This window comes from Miscanthus floridulus, chromosome 16 (assembly GCF_019320115.1).
Source record: "Miscanthus floridulus cultivar M001 chromosome 16, ASM1932011v1, whole genome shotgun sequence".
NCBI classification, from domain to species: domain Eukaryota; kingdom Viridiplantae; phylum Streptophyta; class Magnoliopsida; order Poales; family Poaceae; genus Miscanthus; species Miscanthus floridulus.
Window position 1 is genome coordinate 59210056 of NC_089595.1, and position 21642 is coordinate 59231697.

At 44.6% G+C, this 21642-nt stretch overlaps 1 long non-coding RNA gene across 1 annotated transcript; it reads right to left on the bottom strand.

The window, feature by feature from the left end:
• Nucleotides 1-436: 436 nt before the first annotated feature.
• Nucleotides 437-11660, bottom strand: LOC136514472 (uncharacterized). The gene is made up of 3 exons (XR_010773655.1): nucleotides 11624-11660; nucleotides 11354-11494; nucleotides 437-1234 (listed from the first exon to the last, which is right to left on the bottom strand). It is a non-coding gene; the product is annotated as an uncharacterized lncRNA (long non-coding RNA).
• Nucleotides 11661-21642: the final 9982 nt, after the last annotated feature.

The window sequence follows — 21642 nt, forward strand, 5'->3', positions numbered from 1 at the left end:
TCCCTGATATAGGAGGTCATCTGCAACAAGAGGGAATAAACCCTGAGTACGGGAATGTACTCAGCTAGACTTACCCGTCGAAAACCAAACAAATGACACCAAGGATTATGCATAGCTTAATGTAGTGGAGCTGGCTGACCCTTTCTTTTTGCAGAAAAGCATAAGTAATAATGATCAATTCTTAACCTGAACTAGCAGTGACTTTTTAGCCATTAACCTGTCATCTATATTAGCACCTGTACTAAGCAATCATTTTATTAGGGTGCAAACATTAATAACCATATCAGGTATTCATTGTGGCAACCTTATCATCATCCATTTAACCATATCGTTAAATTAATTGAATCTACGTTGCCGCTGCTCAGCCAAGTTCTCACTATCCGGGAGAGACGGCGATTCGAATCGATTCCTATCCAGCTGGAGGGGTATTCCTAAACACAAACCCTGCTTCCCCCGTCAGGGTCGCAAACAAGTCACCTTTGGTACGATTCAGGAGTCGCGAGTCCGAACAGATCGACATTCTCAGAGACCCACTCTGCCAAGGTTGTTCGGGACTCTAACCCGCCTTGGACTTATGCCAATGGCTCTCCGCACATCCTTACTACCTCCAGAATGTCGCCACTGCTCGCGTCCCCGGCCTGAGTCGAGCTACTAGGCTTCGCGGTCGGAACGACTTATCCGGCCAGCTAAGTGTTAGGCTGCGTTCAACATGACATGAGGACGTACAGCGTATCGGTCCTTAAACGACTCAGACGGAGTCACTATGTTCAAACCTACACAAGACCCCGCCCGGTCTTAATTCATTATTCACATGGTTCTTTTCCACGATAGCAAATATAGCCAACCGTGATCCACCTCATCCTAAAGCTCGCAGGTGACAGGAAATCACCTGACTTCTACCGCACTAAGCATGGCTAAGCATTTAACCCGTTCCTGAACTTAATTAGGATTCCAGTGCGATATCTGGACAAGGAAGGATATATAATGCAGCAATTGGTTCCAACCAATTCCTATACTTAATGCATCATCAACAATAAAAGATACTCAATGTATTTGTGAAAACATAGGAGGCTTAATATGCTCCGGGGCTTGCCTTTCAGGAATGAGGAAGGCTGGTGGTCAGGGCACTCGGGCAATTCCTCCGCGGCGACTGCTTCGTCGGCTTCCTGCACCTCGGGTTCCTCCTCCTGGTTGGCTCCCTCGAACTCCAGCAACGTCACTCCCTCCGGCACACCTATTGCATGAATGCGCAGATAAATATCATGGATGCACATGAACGAATGTCAGGGATGCTCGGGGAATGCACATGTTCGCTGTAGTTTGCATATTCCAACTTAAGCCCTATTCAAATCACTTTACTTACCAAGTTTATACAACCTAATGTATAATTGCTCATCTTCAGTTAACGACCTAGCACCTGCACCTAAGCATATTCTCAAGTTAGGCTAACCCCTAAACAATCAATGAGAACATTGCACAAGCATACACTCAAGCATTTGTATTACCAAATGGAGACTATGTATCGGTACAGTAAACTAGCCATAACTAGAGATTTATAAATCCAAATGATATGCAACAAGACAATCTGGAAAGCTTATAAAATTGTCTACAAAACATTTTCAGACCTCAAAGCATGATTCAAACTTTTACCAGGTTGAATTCATCAATCAACAGAAGTCTATCCTCACAAGGCAGAGAGTAAGCAAAAACTGGAACCTAACTTTAAACAGCTGTAGTTTCTAAACTACTGGGCCAATTGCCCTCAAACTTTGATAGGAGCTAGATACATAAATTATCTACACTCTTGTATTCATCACATTCACAGAAAACCAAAATATCATGGGGAACTTTCTAAAGTCCCCAGATCTGTCCAGAGGGACATAATGCAAACAATTAATTATTAACTTATGCTATAAACACTTAATTGGACAAAACCAACTTTACTGACATATCACACATATCACATGAACACCAGAAAGTAGGGTGTTCATCACCAAAACAATTCTTTTAATACCTTTCTTAATTTATTTAATTAATTAGGGAAAATAGTAAACACATGTGAAAGCTACACCATTAAATCTACAAAAATTACAGTAGACCCTACATGGTCCAAGTAGACTACCATAAAAATTTCACACCATTTTAGTAAGTACAACAGCCTACACAAAAAATGGTAAGACAGAATGGCTTAAAATGGCATAATTAGGAAACCTTAGTGAAAAGTGTCAAGCAACAGATTTCATATTTTTCCTAGCATCTATAAGGTACCAAGATACTACCTACCAAGTTTCATGGCCATAGGATTCATAGATAATTTACAAAAATTCACACAAGTATCTACCAAAGATAAAAGGAAAATCTATAACTTAAAAACTACACACGCAATGACTCTCAAATTTTAACCAGAGCTTCTACTATACAATACTAGCTTACCCACAAAATTTCATAATTTTTGGATCACAGAAACTCATGATATGATTTAAACAAGTTTGCATGCATTCAAAAACACTTTTCAAGTTCCTATTTAATTCACCCAAAATTTCTACATAATATGCTCAAGATATATTTTTCTTAAATACTAGACCTAACAGTGAGTCTACCAAAATTGGAATCACTCAATTTGGATCTACCAATTAGGAGTTACAAAAATCACAAATCAGCATTCAAAACTGAAAATTTGAACTAGCCCAAGACTGCTCAGCCACTGACACGCGGGACCCGATGTCAGCCGACCCCACCCGTCAGTGAGACGAAACAGAGCATGGCGGCTGTGATGGCGCGGGAATGGCGTAGCTCGCCGGCGGCTACTTTTCCGGCGAGACCAAGGGCACTAGCGTGTTCTACTCATCCATGCGCATCGATAGGGGTAGGTGATGGGAGGGCGGAGCCACCGGAGGTAGCTCGCCGACGTTCATGGCGGCACGGTGGAGGAGCTCGGTGGTGCGCCGGCCAACTATGACCAAGACGGTCCGACCTAAGCTTGGCGTGAGCATCAAGAGTCCATAGTGCAACCGAGGGAAGGGAGAGAAAGGAGGGAGAGAGCTCCGGTGGGGGTTGGCCACGGCGGGCTCACCTCCGACTCCGGCGGCAATGGAGGAGCGCTGCGGAGAAGAAGAAGAATGGCGGCTACCTTGACTCTCTGGCTCAGTGGTGAGGTGGACGAGCTCCGGAGGAAGAAGAGGGAGTCAGGGGCTAGCTGGAGTTAGCACTGACGCGACGACGAGCGAGCGGGGCGACGGCGTGCTCTCGGCGGCAAAGCGGAGCGGCGCGGTGCTCGGTTTGGCGTGAACTGACGAGGCCAGACGCGCGCGGCGAAGCAAATAGGCGAGCTGAGGGGCGCGTGGCGTCGTCGTGGCCGCGATAACCTGACCTGCGGGGGCAACGCCGGCGTACGGCCACCACCTGGCGTGCGCGGCCTGAGCTCGGTCGGCCATGTCTTGAACTGCCGAAACACTGTAGCGAGTCTGAATTTTTCTGAATCGGCAGCAAACGACCGACTGACAGGACAATTTCAAGCGGTTATATCTCCCAATCCGTGCTGATCTGGCTCGAGGTGTAGTTAACAAAGATGGAGATCTACATGTGGTCTACAACTTTCACAATTGGAGCTCGAGCTGGTTCGGCTTGGTTTGCAGACTACAGAGCTCTCAACTATGGTACATGAAACTGAAACTACACTTAGGACTTAGAAATAATTTCAAGTGTTGAATCCACCTTCAAAGCTGACTTGTGGGACCTTTTTGGGCATGTTGTGCACATTTTCACAAGTTGGTCACAAAATAACTTTTGTTCCTTACATAATTCTCTACAACTTTGCTTTAGGTTGCTCAGACATGCAAACATCCTAAGCTACACTTTTAAAACAGTCAAACACAGGAGCTCTAGGGGTCCAAATTGGTCAACCATGACTTGTAAACCTAATTAGTTAAAATGATCAACATGAACATTGGTCCTAATGACATTCTAGGTGTAACTAAGTTACTTAGGATGATTATTAGCCACACCACACATTGGTCACACAAGAATCAAGCAAGGTATGTACTGAAACCATGAAAAACACAAGAAATGTTGCAATTGTTTCATAGTCATGTTTCACACGTTTCATGATCTCGTTGCATAGTATTAACTAATCTTGTTTCACTAAGTGAGTGGCACAAGTTGCACTCAAGTATTGCACACTTTACATTTCATAAAAGAACAACACACATGAAATATACAACACGTTGCAATGTTTCGAACTTATGTTTCATGTGCTATAAGTTCACGAATGGATGCATGATGCTCATGTTTATGAAATGCAGTGCAAATGTGGAAGCTAAACACCTAGGGTGTTACAGCCCTCCCCCCTTATAAAAATCTCGTCCCGAGATTTGAAAAGCGTACCATTGTTGATAGAATTCCTTATAACCATCCCTCAAATAGTCTTCCCTTTCCCACGTTGCATCGCGTTCACTACCCTGATTGCTCCACATGACTTTAAAGAACTTAACTACCCGACTTCGAGTCACTCGCTCACGAGTGTCAATCACTCGAACCGGCTTTTCTTCAAAGGTCAAATCCGATTTTAACTCGATATCCCCCAATGGAACTCTCTCTTCAGGGACGCGAAGACATTTCTTCAATTGGGATACATGAAAGACATTGAAGATAGCACTCATCTCAGGAGGTAATTGAATCTTGTACGCCACTTTACCACTTTGTCCAATGATTTGAAATGGGCCGACATATCTCGGCGCAAGCTTTCGCTTCACACCAAAGCGTTGGACACTCTTCATAGGTGAGACTTTCAGATAAACGAAGTCTCCAACTTCGAATTCAATAGGTTTTCTACGTCGATCAGCATAACTTTTCTGCCTAGCTTGAGCTGCGGCCATGTGGGTTTGGATAGTACGGACTTGTTCTTCGGCTTCTTGAACAAAATCAATTCCATAATATCTCCTTTCACCGGCTTCTACCCAGTTCAACGGGGTTCTACACTTCCGGCCATACAAAGCTTCAAATGGTGCCATCTTTATGCTCTCTTGATAACTATTATTGTACGAGAATTCAGCTAGGGGTAACCATTTTTCCCATGAGCCCTTAGCCGAGATGACACAAGCTCTCAACATATCTTCTAAGATTTGATTCACCCGTTCAGTTTGCCCATTGGTTTGCGGATGATAGGCAGAACTTCTTACGAGCTTAGTCCCTAATAATCCGTGTAAGTGCTCCCAAAAGCGAGCAGTGAACTGTGGTCCTCTATCTGAGACAATAGTACGAGGGATCCCATGAAGTCGGACTATCTGGTTGAAGTACAACTCCGCATAGTCGGTTGGACGAAAGTCTATGCGGACCGGAATGAAGTGTGCCGACTTGGTCAGTCGGTCCACAATTACCCAAATTGAGTTAAAATTCCTCTGAGTGGTAGGGAGTCCAACTATAAAATCCATACTTATCTCTTCCCATTTCCAACCAGGAATAGAGAGTGGCTGAAGTAATCCAGCTTTCATGTGTACAGCCTTGACCCGACAACAAGTGTCACACCTAGCCACATAAGCGGCTATCTCTTTCTTCATCTTGGTCCACCAAAATCGCGGTTTTAAATCATGATACATTTTACTACTACCAGGATGAATAGATAGTTTGGAGGAATGAGCTTCGGATATGATTTGGTTTCTGAGCTCTCTATCCTTCGGAACTACCAACCGATCCTTGAACCATAACACGCCTTCCTCATCGACTCGAAAATGTTTGGTTTCTTGCTCTTTCATCTTGCGCTTGATGTGAAACACACCTGCATCTGTCTTCTGTAGCTCGATAATTTGACTCTGTAGAGTACAACTGACAGTGATGTTGTGCAGGACTGCAGGATGAAGAAGCTTTGACAAATGGACATCACTCTCAATTAACGAGTGGCAATGAGACTTTCTGCTTAAGGCGTCCGCGACGACGTTTGCCTTGCCAGGGTGATAGTGCACTTGAAGGTTATAATCCTTAATCAACTCGAGCCATCTTCTCTGACGCATATTTAACTCTGGTTGAGTGAAGATGTACTTGAGACTTTTGTGATCAGTGTAGATGTTGCACACATTGCCAAGCAGATAATGTCTCCAGGCCTTCAAAGCATGAACAACAGCAGCGAGTTCCAAGTCATGCGTTGGATAATTCACTTCATGCTTTCGAAGTTGGCGAGAGGTATAAGCGATGACTCTACCCTCTTGCATAAGAACACCTCCTAACCCAATACCTGATGCATCACAGAACACATCAAAAGGTTTCTCGATATCCGGTTGCGCCAAAACCGGAGCCGATGTTAGAAGAGTTCGCAGGGTATGGAAAGCCGCATCACACTCAGGAGTCCAGACAAACTTCATGTCTTTTTGCAGCAATCGAGTCATAGGCTTGGCTATTTTAGAGAAATCCGGGATGAAGCGACGATAATAGCCAGCCAACCCCAGAAAACTCCGAACCTCGTGCACCGAGATGGGAGCCTTCCAGTTCAATACTTCTTGCACCTTGGTGGGATCAACCATAATTCCACCATCGGACAACACGTGTCCAAGAAAAGGTACCTCACGAAGCCAAAATTCACATTTGCTGAACTTTGCATACAGCTGGTGTTCTCGCAATCTAGTAAGAACCACCCGCAAATGTTCAACATGATCGTCTTCATTCTCAGAATAGACCAGGATATCATCTATAAATACCACCACAAATTTGTCCAACTCGGGCATAAACACTGAATTCATCAGATACATAAAATGTGCGGGGGCATTGGTCAATCCAAAAGACATAACCAGGTACTCATATAGACCATATCTTGTAGAGAATGCGGTTTTTGGAACATCCTCAGGCTGAATTTTGATTTGATGATACCCAGATCTCAAATCAATCTTGGAAAAGACTTTTGCCTTAGACAACTGATCAAATAAGATATCTATGCGTGGCAGAGGGTACTTATTCTTGATTGTAACTGCATTCAAGGGTCTATAATCTACACACATGCGTAGAGATTGATCCTTCTTCTTCACAAAGATGGCTGGGCACCCCCACGGAGATGAACTAGGGCGGATAAGGCCTTTCTTTAGCAGTTCATTCAACTGGGTCTTAAGTTCAGCTAGTTCATTGGGAGGCATTCTATACGGCCTTCTAGAGATGGGAGCTGTACCAGGAAGCAACTCTATCTTGAATTCTACTTCTCGATCCGGGGGCAATCCAGGCAAATCATCGGGGAAAACATCCGGAAAGTCACACACGACAGGGATATCTGCCAGAGACTTTGCTTGCACCGCATTGGTCATGCAAGAAAGACTGATATCCTTGGGTAACTGTACTAGAAAACCCTCCTGATTGCTCGGATCTCTGAGCATAACTACCCTAGTGGATGTATCGATAAGCACTCCATGACGGCTCATCCAGTTCATTCCCAATATCACATCGATACCTAGCCCTGGTAAAATTACCAGATCAACCTGATAACTTCGCCCTTCTATCACAAACTGTACATTCCCAACTACCAGCTTGGTTGGAATAATACCACTAGCAGCTCTAATACAATAACCCTCACCCTCAACAGTATATGTTTTCTGCATAAACTTGGATGCAAATGATGGACTAATGAAGGAATGCGAAGCACCTGAATCAAATAGTACAACTGCGGGGTGTTGGTCAATTAGAAACTTACCGGCAGTCACTACCTCACCTGAAGGAATCTCAGTAATATTTGTGTGGTTCACTTGTCCTTGACGGCCACCCAGGTAATTATTCTTCTTAGGGTAAGGGCATTCCCTTGCCCAGTGGCCTGTCTTGTTGCAGTTCCAACATGGCATGTTGCTTGGTGGAGCTCTGGAACTGCCCTGACTGGTAGTGCCCTTGGGAAGAGCAACTGTAAATGCCTTGCGAAACCCAGTCTTGACGGGATTCTTCTTCTGCGGGGGGCGAAACTTGGCGGCTGATGCTGGAGGACGGAATGGAGCCCTTTGTGCGACGGGAGCCTTAGATTGTGAGGCACCCGCCTCATAGGCCCTCTTACGACTTTTTGAAGCAGCATACACAGCATTGTTGTTCTCTTGCGATAAAGCATCACTCACAAACTCATTAAAATGAGCACATTTGCAATTTCCCATGGTCTTCATCAGTTTGGGGCTAAGTCCCCGCTTGAAGCTAGCAATCTTCTTAGCCTCGGTGTCCACAAACTCGGTGGCGTACCTTGCAAGGTTGTTGAAAGCTTGCAGGTATTCGTTCAGGCTCTTGTTTCCCTGAGTCAGCTTCATGAACTCTGTATGTTTGATCGCCATAAGACCAGGAGGAATGTAATTTCCCCTGAAAGCAGACTTGAACTGATCCCATGTGATTTGGGCATTAGCAGGCATAGTGGACCGATGATGACTCCACCAGATGCCAGCAGGTCCATGAAGTTGGTGCGATGCGTATTCAGTTTTGAGCACCTCAGTCAAGCGGAGCAGACGGAACTTCTGCTCGAGAGTATTCAACCACTCATCAGCTTGTAGAGGCTCCTCAGCCTCCTTGAAGATTGGGGGTTTTGTGTCAAGAAAATCCTTGAAATCACTGTACTGATTTGGATCCGGTCCTTGGCGTGGACCACGGCCATCACGATTTGCAATCGTACGGAGGGCCTCAGCCATAGTGCGCTGTCCTTCCGCAAGCATTGCTATAAGTTCCGTTGGTGTGGGTGGTGGTGGCGGAAGATCATCATCATCACTCGCACCGGTGGAACGAGTACGAGGCATCTGCACAATGCGCAATCAGTAATTATTGATGATGTCAGCACATTGGAGAAGAACAATATAATCGTGCCAAACTGTATTTACTGACGAGAATTAAAACTTCATACAATAAACAGAGGCAATAATTCATTCTCCAATCACCACATCATCAAGTAAACTACTAGCGCTATACGCAGTGCATTCCAACATGATAAGTTTTAAACTTTACCATTACGATACGCATCCCGAAGGGAGCGAATTGAGGTACTTTACCAGTATGACTGCAAAATCTTAACTAGTGAGACTTGCTAACGAACTACTTGTCGAAGTGATTACTGTCCACCTTGGAGACACCTTGGACTTCTTCTAGGTATTCCTCTCCTTCAAACTTCTTGCCGAGAGATTTCACTTTATACTTAGGATAAGCAATTATAAGGGAGGAAGTAATGCAATATGAATGTCATGAGTGAATATGATGCATGCTCGTTCCGTACGTCTTCACAAACCTAAGAAATTTTAAGCTTTAGCGGACTATACGGTGGCATACATACGTTCTCTCAATTAGCGGTAACTAGTCGATCTACACGGTGCGTTGTTAGCGTACCTGCAGAAAAACTTCATTGCAGCCCAACCCAACAAGATATAATGCTAATTACACAAGTAGTACTAAGATACTCTCCATATATACATCCCCCCGATATATATACTTCGGTATCCAAACTACCCGAGAAATGTACCCCCAATTAAGTACTTTCATATATACATGTATGCAACATGTAATTACTCCAGTAACCACAACTAGCTCTCCCCTAGACCGACGGTTGGACGGTCATGCTCTCGCAACTCACACTTACCTTAGCGTAGAGGCAATTGATCCATACATTACCATTCAAATGAATGGCATCCATGCAATATCACGCCGCATGGACGACGAAATAGAAACAATCAATTCCCCCAGTTAGTAATTATATATAGGCCACCTAGAAGTCCTTAAGTGGGCTATAAGGGATGTGATCACCAGTATACCATAAAAATTTTGATTTTTGAACACTTATATATAACTATAAGTTTGAAAACCATTTTACAACAAAAGCTTTTATTTTAAATAGCCGTAAGACATGTTTAATGTTGAATCTAGCTCTGATACCAGCTGTCACAGAACCGACCAATTTATAAGAGCACAAGTACAAAAACAATCGCCGAAACGATCAAATTCTCGAACTTGAGCCCATATAAACCCGGTAGTCAACCGAAATCTCGAAGGATTTCAAACCAACTTGCATACAACCAAGATCACAGTAATCCAACATAACACATCGTACGTTACAACATTTCGCAGATGTTCGCAAATAGATTACATCATCACAGAGTCATTGTTATTACAAAACAAGTCTTGTAAAACATGCGGAAGCAAATAGTTTAACTCACACACCGAGTTCAAATACACATACTGGTTGGTTGATCACAGACCGCAAAAGCATTCAGATAAGAGAGAGGAGATCATGCCCATGATCTAGTCCTCATCACCCGCCGGGTGGAGACAATACTTGCAGAATCCCTGATATAGGAGGTCATCTGCAACAAGAGGGAATAAACCCTGAGTACGGGAATGTACTCAGCTAGACTTACCCATCGAAAACCAAACAAATGACACCAAGGATTATGCATAGCTTAATGTAGTGGAGCTGGCTGACCCTTTCTTTTTGCAGAAAAGCATAAGTAATAATGATCAATTCTTAACCTGAACTAGCAGTGACTTTTTAGCCATTAACCTGTCATCTATATTAGCACCTGTACTAAGCAATCATTTTATTAGGGTGCAAACATTAATAACCATATTAGGTATTCATTGTGGCAACCTTATCATCATCCATTTAACCATATCGTTAAATTAATTGAATCTACGTTGCCGCTGCTCAGCCAAGTTCTCACTATCCGGGAGAGACGGCGATTCGAATCGATTCCTATCCAGCTGGAGGGGTATTCCTAAACACAAACCCTGCTTCCCCCGTCAGGGTCGCAAACAAGTCACCTTTGGTACGATTCAGGAGTCGCGAGTCCGAACAGATCGACATTCTCAGAGACCCACTCTGCCAAGGTTGTTCGGGACTCTAACCCGCCTTGGACTTATGCCAATGGCTCTCCGCACATCCTTACTACCTCCAGAATGTCGCCACTGCTCGTGTCCCCGGCCTGAGTCGAGCTACTAGGCTTCGCGGTCGGAACGACTTATCCGGCCAGCTAAGTGTTAGGCTGCGTTCAACATGACATGAGGACGTACAGCGTATCGGTCCTTAAACGACTCAGACGGAGTCACTATGTTCAAACCTACACAAGACCCCGCCCGGTCTTAATTCATTATTCACATGGTTCTTTTCCACGATAGCAAATATAGCCAACCGTGATCCACCTCATCCTAAAGCTCGCAGGTGACAGGAAATCACCTGACTTCTACCGCACTAAGCATGGCTAAGCATTTAACCCGTTCCTGAACTTAATTAGGATTCCAGTGCGATATCTGGACAAGGAAGGATATATAATGCAGCAATTGGTTCCAACCAATTCCTATACTTAATGCATCATCAACAATAAAAGATACTCAATGTATTTGTGAAAACATAGGAGGCTTAATATGCTCCGGGGCTTGCCTTTCAGGAATGAGGAAGGCTGGTGGTCAGGGCACTCGGGCAATTCCTCCGCGGCGACTGCTTCGTCGGCTTCCTGCACCTCGGGTTCCTCCTCCTGGTTGGCTCCCTCGAACTCCAGCAACGTCACTCCCTCCGGCACACCTATTGCATGAATGCGCAGATAAATATCATGGATGCACATGAACGAATGTCAGGGATGCTCGGGGAATGCACATGTTCGCTGTAGTTTGCATATTCCAACTTAAGCCCTATTCAAATCACTTTACTTACCAAGTTTATACAACCTAATGTATAATTGCTCATCTTCAGTTAACGACCTAGCACCTGCACCTAAGCATATTCTCAAGTTAGGCTAACCCCTAAACAATCAATGAGAACATTGCACAAGCATACACTCAAGCATTTGTATTACCAAATGGAGACTATGTATCGGTACAGTAAACTAGCCATAACTAGAGATTTATAAATCCAAATGATATGCAACAAGACAATCTGGAAAGCTTATAAAATTGTCTACAAAACATTTTCAGACCTCAAAGCATGATTCAAACTTTTACCAGGTTGAATTCATCAATCAACAGAAGTCTATCCTCACAAGGCAGAGAGTAAGCAAAAACTGGAACCTAACTTTAAACAGCTGTAGTTTCTAAACTACTGGGCCAATTGCCCTCAAACTTTGATAGGAGCTAGATACATAAATTATCTACACTCTTGTATTCATCACATTCACAGAAAACCAAAATATCATGGGGAACTTTCTAAAGTCCCCAGATCTGTCCAGAGGGACATAATGCAAACAATTAATTATTAACTTATGCTATAAACACTTAATTGGACAAAACCAACTTTACTGACATATCACACATATCACATGAACACCAGAAAGTAGGGTGTTCATCACCAAAACAATTCTTTTAATACCTTTCTTAATTTATTTAATTAATTAGGGAAAATAGTAAACACATGTGAAAGCTACACCATTAAATCTACAAAAATTACAGTAGACCCTACATGGTCCAAGTAGACTACCATAAAAATTTCACACCATTTTAGTAAGTACAACAGCCTACACAAAAAATGGTAAGACAGAATGGCTTAAAATGGCATAATTAGGAAACCTTAGTGAAAAGTGTCAAGCAACAGATTTCATATTTTTCCTAGCATCTATAAGGTACCAAGATACTACCTACCAAGTTTCATGGCCATAGGATTCATAGATAATTTACAAAAATTCACACAAGTATCTACCAAAGATAAAAGGAAAATCTATAACTTAAAAACTACACACGCAATGACTCTCAAATTTTAACCAGAGCTTCTACTATACAATACTAGCTTACCCACAAAATTTCATAATTTTTGGATCACAGAAACTCATGATATGATTTAAACAAGTTTGCATGCATTCAAAAACACTTTTCAAGTTCCTATTTAATTCACCCAAAATTTCTACATAATATGCTCAAGATATATTTTTCTTAAATACTAGACCTAACAGTGAGTCTACCAAAATTGGAATCACTCAATTTGGATCTACCAATTAGGAGTTACAAAAATCACAAATCAGCATTCAAAACTGAAAATTTGAACTAGCCCAAGACTGCTCAGCCACTGACACGCGGGACCCGATGTCAGCCGACCCCACCCGTCAGTGAGACGAAACAGAGCATGGCGGCTGTGATGGCGCGGGAATGGCGTAGCTCGCCGGCGGCTACTTTTCCGGCGAGACCAAGGGCACTAGCGTGTTCTACTCATCCATGCGCATCGATAGGGGTAGGTGATGGGAGGGCGGAGCCACCGGAGGTAGCTCGCCGACGTTCATGGCGGCACGGTGGAGGAGCTCGGTGGTGCGCCGGCCAACTATGACCAAGACGGTCCGACCTAAGCTTGGCGTGAGCATCAAGAGTCCATAGTGCAACCGAGGGAAGGGAGAGAAAGGAGGGAGAGAGCTCCGGTGGGGGTTGGCCACGGCGGGCTCACCTCCGACTCCGGCGGCAATGGAGGAGCGCTGCGGAGAAGAAGAAGAATGGCGGCTACCTTGACTCTCTGGCTCAGTGGTGAGGTGGACGAGCTCCGGAGGAAGAAGAGGGAGTCAGGGGCTAGCTGGAGTTAGCACTGACGCGACGACGAGCGAGCGGGGCGACGGCGTGCTCTCGGCGGCAAAGCGGAGCGGCGCGGTGCTCGGTTTGGCGTGAACTGACGAGGCCAGACGCGCGCGGCGAAGCAAATAGGCGAGCTGAGGGGCGCGTGGCGTCGTCGTGGCCGCGATAACCTGACCTGCGGGGGCAACGCCGGCGTACGGCCACCACCTGGCGTGCGCGGCCTAAGCTCGGTCGGCCATGTCTTGAACTGCCGAAACACTGTAGCGAGTCTGAATTTTTCTGAATCGGCAGCAAACGACCGACTGACAGGACAATTTCAAGCGGTTATATCTCCCAATCCGTGCTGATCTGGCTCGAGGTGTAGTTAACAAAGATGGAGATCTACATGTGGTCTACAACTTTCACAATTGGAGCTCGAGCTGGTTCGGCTTGGTTTGCAGACTACAGAGCTCTCAACTATGGTACATGAAACTGAAACTACACTTAGGACTTAGAAATAATTTCAAGTGTTGAATCCACCTTCAAAGCTGACTTGTGGGACCTTTTTGGGCATGTTGTGCACATTTTCACAAGTTGGTCACAAAATAACTTTTGTTCCTTACATAATTCTCTACAACTTTGCTTTAGGTTGCTCAGACATGCAAACATCCTAAGCTACACTTTTAAAACAGTCAAACACAGGAGCTCTAGGGGTCCAAATTGGTCAACCATGACTTGTAAACCTAATTAGTTAAAATGATCAACATGAACATTGGTCCTAATGACATTCTAGGTGTAACTAAGTTACTTAGGATGATTATTAGCCACACCACACATTGGTCACACAAGAATCAAGCAAGGTATGTACTGAAACCATGAAAAACACAAGAAATGTTGCAATTGTTTCATAGTCATGTTTCACACGTTTCATGATCTCGTTGCATAGTATTAACTAATCTTGTTTCACTAAGTGAGTGGCACAAGTTGCACTCAAGTATTGCACACTTTACATTTCATAAAAGAACAACACACATGAAATATACAACACGTTGCAATGTTTCGAACTTATGTTTCATGTGCTATAAGTTCACGAATGGATGCATGATGCTCATGTTTATGAAATGCAGTGCAAATGTGGAAGCTAAACACCTAGGGTGTTACATGGCAGCAACCACCCAGAGTAACAAGCGAATCACATAGCGAAACACGAACACCAAGTGCCTCTAGATGCAAACACTCAAGCAATGCACTTGGATTCTCTCCCAATCTCACAAAGATGATGAATCAATGATGGAGATTGGTTAGCTAGCTTCTCATACCCTCAAAGGATGTTTACCCTGTCTATGATCACATCCTTTATGAAAAGTTGTGCCCAAGCCACTTTAGTAGAGAACTACTTTTCAAACCTTGTGAACAAATATAGCACCGTTGCAAGGAATATCCATCAACAGACTGCGGTCTAGTGCAAAGTCCATATGGTATGTGCTATATCCACTAGGGAAGTAGATGTTACAAGTATTTAGTCTATGCTTGTATCACTCTTCGTACATCGAGGATGAAGTACACAGGACAGTGCTATCTTGGATTCCTCCCAATGTAACTATGCTTTATGGCTGCTCTGTGTCAATTGTGGACCAGTTTCTGTAAATAGGTATATTTTACTTAGTTAGCTTGAGAATCATGCTAAGATGATTAAAGTTGAATTGTATAAAATTTCATAAGCTTTCCAAAATGTCTTGTTGCATGGCTATTGGATTTGTATAACTCTAGTTATGATCCAAACATGAAGCTGTTGTTTCCAGTGTAGAAATAGACATATGCTAGTTGTGGTTGTTTACTCCATGTGTTGCTAAGTGTGGCTTATGCCCTTGTTGATGGTCAAGTTATGATACTTGTGACCTTGTTAAACTTGTGTCATGCTTGATGTGCTTGCTCTCTATAGTTAGTTGTGTGATGTTAGTTAAATAGCTATTGGTGTCTATGTCTTGCATAATCTTGTGTTTGTCTTGAGTGCTTATGTGATGCATCTTGTGTTACCATTCATCACATTCATACACATGCATCTTGCAGCTCATTTAGGTATGCTAGATGAACCACGTGAAGGATGTGATGTGGAGCCGAACTCGAAGATTGGGTTTGGTGGATCTATCCCAAAGATGAAAGGACTAAGCAAGTGCTAGGACCAGAGATATCACCAAGACGGTGCAAGCGAGCTGAACTAACTTGTGTCGGACCCCAGGCAAGCCTCGGAGCATTCTAAGTCTCCCATGTTTTTACAAATATCTTGAGTATCTTTTATTGTTGATGATGCATTAAGTATAGGAATTGGTTGGAACTAATTGTTGCATTATATCCTTACCTTGTCCAGATAAAATCCTATGAATCCAATTAAGTGTAGGATCGAATGATGCTTAGCTATGCTTAGACCGGTAGAAGTTGGGTGATTTCCTGTCACCTGCGAGATGTAGGATGAGCTCTGGTCACGGTTGGCTATAATTGCTATCATGAAAAAGAACCATGTGTTAATAATGAATGGAGACCGGACGGGATGACGATAGTGCAGCAACAAGGCATGGAGGTCTTGGGTGTGAATCTATCCCCGTTTGTGTTGTTTAAGGACCGATACACTGTACGTCCTCATGTCATGTTGAACGCAGCCTAACACTTAGCTAGCTAGATAACTCGTTCCGACCGCGAAGCCTAGTAGGTCGACTCAGACCGGGAACGCGAGCAGTGGCGCGCATTTTGGAGGTAGTAAGGATGTGTGGAGAGCCATTGGCATAAATCCAAGGCGGGTTAGAGTCCCAAGCAACCTTGGCAGAGTGGTTCTCTAAGAATGCCAATCTATTTGGACTCGCGACTCCAGAGTTGTGCCAAAGGTGACTTGATTGCGACCCTGATGGGGGAAGCATGGTTTGTGTTAGGAATACCCCTCCAGCTGGATAGGAATCGATTCGAATCGCCGTCTCTCCCGGATAGTGAGAACTTGACTGAGCAGCGACTACGTAGATTCACTAAATTTAAAGATATGGTTAAAGGATGATGATGATGATGATGATAATGATAATGAGCCATGAAATACCTGATATGGTTATTATTGTTTGCAACTTAATTAAGTGATTGATTAGTACAGGTGCTAATATAGATGGTAGGTAATGGCCAAAAGTCACTACTAGTACAGGTGAATAATGCTAATGGTTACTCAAGCGTTTATGCAAAAAGGTTGTCCAGCTAGATCCACTGTTAAAGCCTTGCATAATCCTTGGTGTCACTTTATTTCTGGTTTATGACGGGTAAGTCTAGCTGAGTATATTCGAGTACTCAAGGTTTATCCCACCATGTTGCAGGTGAAGTTCTCGGCCTGTTGAAGATGGTGGCTAACCGCCGGTGGGCTCGGTGATTCTATAGTTACTTCTCATCTATAGGCTTTTGTCTGAGGATGTCACTTATGCTAGCAATGTATTTGGAACTCATATTAAGGTAATCATTTGAAAGCTATGTTGTTTTCACTAAGCGGTTTTGAAACCCAAACTTGTACTATTATTTGTGAACCCATTTGTAATATTATTTCTGCTGCAACCCTGCGTATGTGATGTGTATTTGCTTAATCATGCGATCTTGGTTGTGATATTGATTTACCGAGGTCTTTCGGGACACTCAACGGACTACCGGGTTTATATAAGTGAAAGTATGTGTGTGTCAACGTGTTAGCGGAGACAGCCGTACTTGATCTTGTATAAATTGGGCGGTTCTGTCACAGCTGGTATCAGAGCAAGATTAAGCATAATACTATCAGGTACATAGTTTTAAAAACAAAGTTTTGGTTTTAAAAATCCTATTTTGACTAAAACTTTTGCTATAGGCAAATTTGTCAAAACTTATTTGCAAAACTATGCTAGCGACATCCTCCTTTATGCCCAGTTAAGGACTATTAGGTGGCTATCTAAGTACTAACATGGTGGTTTTTACTTTCATCGTCCATACGGCGTGCTATTGTATGGATGCCATTCATTTAAATGGTAATGTATGGATCAATTGCCTCTACGCCCAGGTAAGTGTGAGTTGTGAGAGCATGACCGTCCAACTGCTGGTCTAGGGGAGAGTTAGCTGTGGTTACTGGAATATTTACATGTCACACACATGTATATATGAAGGTACTTAATTGCGGGTATATTTATCGTGTAGCTATGGATATCGAGGTATATACATCTGGGGATGTATATATGGAGAGTATCTTAGTTTACTGCTTTCATTATGTGCTTATTTATCTCTTGTGGGGATGGGCTGCAATGAATTTGCCTACAGGTACGCTAACCACGAATGCGTAGATTGAATGTAGCTGACGACTAGCTATATATCGAGAGAGTACGTGTTATGCCACCGACATAGAACGTGATTGCCACCTTAGGCTGGCAATTTTGTGAGGATGAATAGGATGAGCATGCATCATGATTGTGCTTGTGCATAAATATGCTTCCCTCACTTTATTCTAATATTAAGTAACTTGTGATCAATGTGATGTTACTATCTTCCCTGTGTGAAGCTAGACAAAATGCCTTGTCCCATGCTGCTTGAATAGCTATGCTTGAAGATAGTGTGTGATTAGCTCATCTTGTGTGTTTGCTTCCAAAGGAAATAGATGACAAGTTATTAATTAGCAAAAACTTCACCCCTTGGAAGACTAAATTGCTAAATGTAAGACTTGTTTTGTAAAAATATCCACCTACACTACTACAAGAATCAATTTGCGTAGCGTGGCCAAAATGGGCTTTGTGGCGGGCACCTCTTTTGCCCACCACGGTTAACCGGTGGCCGGCCAGTGAGGCCGGCCACCGAGGCACCCGCTGCGGGAAAAGGGTTTACCGCGGCGGGCCACCTTACTTGCCCACCGCAGGAAATCGTTATTTACCGTGGCGGGCATCGTTTAAGGCCCGCCACGGAAAATTGGAGGCCCAATAGGCCCAAAGCGAGGCCCACTATTTCCGTCGTCATATATATACACAGACTAGGGTTTCACTCGCACTCCTAGCAACCGTGCCTCCCTCTCTCATCTCACTCTCTGCGCCGCGACTCCCTCCCCTCCCTGACTCCCTCTCTCTCTCCGCCTCCCCACTCTCTACGTCGCAAGGCTCTCATCTCATTCTCCCCCTCCATGCCTCCCTCCCCGCTCTCTGCATCGCGAGGCGGAGCACGACGCGTGACAAGATGACGAGAGGTGGCATGCGCGGCGGCGCACTGGGCGATGGCGCGCGTGGGGCAACAGCGACGCGCTGGGCGATGGCACGTGCGGAGCAACGGCGGCGCGCGGGGAGACGGCGCACGTGGGACGACGGCATGCGGGTCGATGGTGCGGGGCTAGGGTTTTAGATCCGGCAGGCCAGCAGCGCAGAGGACGTCGATCCGAGGTAGGTGAGTTAATCTCCCTCTTCCTCTCCATCTCCCTCTTCCTCTCTCCATCTCTCTCACTCCTCCCTTTTCCTCTCTCCAGATCCAACGGCGACGACTTCCTCCTCCACAGATCGTGGGACAGCAATGACGAGCCCGTCCTAAGGCGGATCTGGCCAGTGGCGGCGCACGGTGACCGGATCCCGCCGTGGCGGGTGAGGACGGTTCGGCGCGGCGGCCTCCCTCCACCATGGCGGGATCTCCACCACGGCCACGACGCCGGGATCCACCACGGCCATGACGCCGGGACCTCCACCACGGTCCTGGGACGCTGGGGCTTGGCCGGCTGCTCCACTTCTCCCTCCCCAAGCGGCACAGATCTGCAGCTGTGGGAAGCCCGGATCCGTCGCCGGTGGGCTCGCTAGTGGGCTCGAGAACGGGCTCCGGTGGGCTCCTGGTTTTTTTGTTTTTTTAAATGATTAACCGCAGCGGGCATCCTAACGTGCCCACCGTGCTAAAAGTATATTTACCACGGCGGGCACGTTACACCGCCCGCCATGGTAAATCGGTTAACCGCGGCGGGCAAGGCCGTCCGCCGCGGTTAAGCCACAATTTACCGTGGCCTCTAGACCGTGGCGGACGGCTTTGCCTGCCGCGGAAAACCGAAAATGCCCGCCTCCAATAAAGTTTGTGTAGTAGTGCTACTCAGTAAAAAGGAAACAAAAGATAATAGTGCCTTACCACCATGTGTTGCATGATATGTGTAGTGGTGTTGCTGTAGGTGACTGCTTGTTATGTACGAGCTTTGTGCTTCGTAACAGTCATTTAAGCTAATTGGATTGAGTGTTTGAAATGCTCGCTTAAGACCATGATGTATGTGTGGATGCTCGTTATCTAGGTAGTGCCGTAGTTGTCACCCCTTTTGTCCTCGGTAAGCATACGAGTGTTGAAGAGCGCTATCCTGGAACAACGTCCAAGTTTTGATAATATCATGGTTGTCGTCTCCAATTAAGTTCTATCTTAGGAACCTGAGCCTGTACACGTGGTTGCTAGCCTTGAACGTTGCACTACGAAGACCTTTATCCATGCCTTTGCTTGACCTTAGGCCTAAGCTTAGTTTCCTTAATTGCTTGCATGTTCATGGTTGTCCCGCTCCTGTGTGGGAGGACCCTGCTGCAAAAAACCCTTGTTAGATCTCATTGCTCCTTCTTTTACAGATGATCTGGTGCAACGCTAATCGCTATCTATCCTGGCTTTGGAACCTTTTCCTAGCAGCTCATGTCATTGCTTTATCAACTAAATCCCTAGTCAGTGCCTTGGCTCTATCCCTCGAATCTCGTTTATTTTGCCTCTAACCCTTTCAAGTCTCTAGATGTTTATCAGTCTTGATCTCATGTTGCTGCTCGGCAAGACCAAATCTCATGTTAATCTTTACCTAGTAATCACCTTGGTGGACACAAGGCATTTATGGAAATTAAGCAAGAGTCTCCTGCTTAGTTGCCTTCGGCAATTAGGCTATGTTCTTTTGTGCTGTGTTTTCATCTTCTGATTGCCTCCTTGTTGGCTCCTAACCTTGTGACTACCTTTGTTTGCTATCCTTCCATCGCATAGTGCTTGCTCCTATGCAACCAAATTTGTGCCACGTGAAAATTCTTGTGGGTTGTATGTTCAGTAATGGTGCCACGATTAGCGATCTACGGTGCCATGACGAAACCGAGAGCCTCATGTGGGCGCGCACACAAGGTTGTGCTGCTCGACACGCGCTGGTATCGAGGTTCCTAGTCATGATCCATTGCCAAACTGCACTGATGTGTTATTTGCACTTGAGCTCTTCCTCGGTTATCTCTCCTTATCGTGTCAGAAGATCTGTATGTCGAACTAGATACCATAGGACTTCCTTCTGGAGTCGTCTAAAGGATAACCTTTGAAGAACAGGTCACTGACATAAACAATAACAAACTGCAAGAGATGGTAGACAAGTGACTCTACTTGACGGTCCCTGTAATGATGTCAATCATCTAGTGAGCAACTTATGTCATTCTCATTGGATCAGAAAGGCACACAGCACTTAATGTTGGACAAGTTGTTAGTCAGATAAGAATCGAACGTCACATTATGATTATGACCTGGCTATCCAAGTCTTGATCATTATGTGCATGCGGATCGCACAGTCGAGATCAACCATCTCTAGTGTGACCCCTTGTCTGCTGACTTCGATGGCGACCGTCTATTATGCGTCAATCACAACTATTGTTGGCAAGAGTGAAGATTTAGAACTTTTAGTGTGAGAGACAACTGAGTAGTTACTAGTAGGAAGCTTAACCTCTAGCTAGGTGACAACTTTTTGCTAATTACGAAGGCTATGTCTCGCAGAGCAATGTTAAGCAATGAAACAGCAAGCCGTTTAGCAATGCAACTACTTCTTTGTTTTCCAAAACCTGTGCTATCAAGTCAATTCCATCTTGGACAATCACACAGATAGTACAAGACGTTGTATCGGTTACGTAAGGAGCTAGCGAAAGTACGTCCCTAGTTTCAGTCAGTATCTTTGTGCCCTTAGGTGCCACTAACACATGTGTCCGGACTATATTGGACGAAGTGCCGAAGGATATATAGGAATGGTTCCTTATCTCTGTAGGACAGTCCCTCCATGTAGAGTATGCTTTGTGTCCCGAAAACATAGCCACAAGTCCAATGCTTGTGCGTCGTCAAGTTAGTGTCTAAATCAAACGATTTAAGTTGTTTCCTAAGAACCACATATGGAAAACCTTATTCTACATCCTAAGAGAAAAGAGCTGCTGCTGCTGCTATACAAAGAGATTG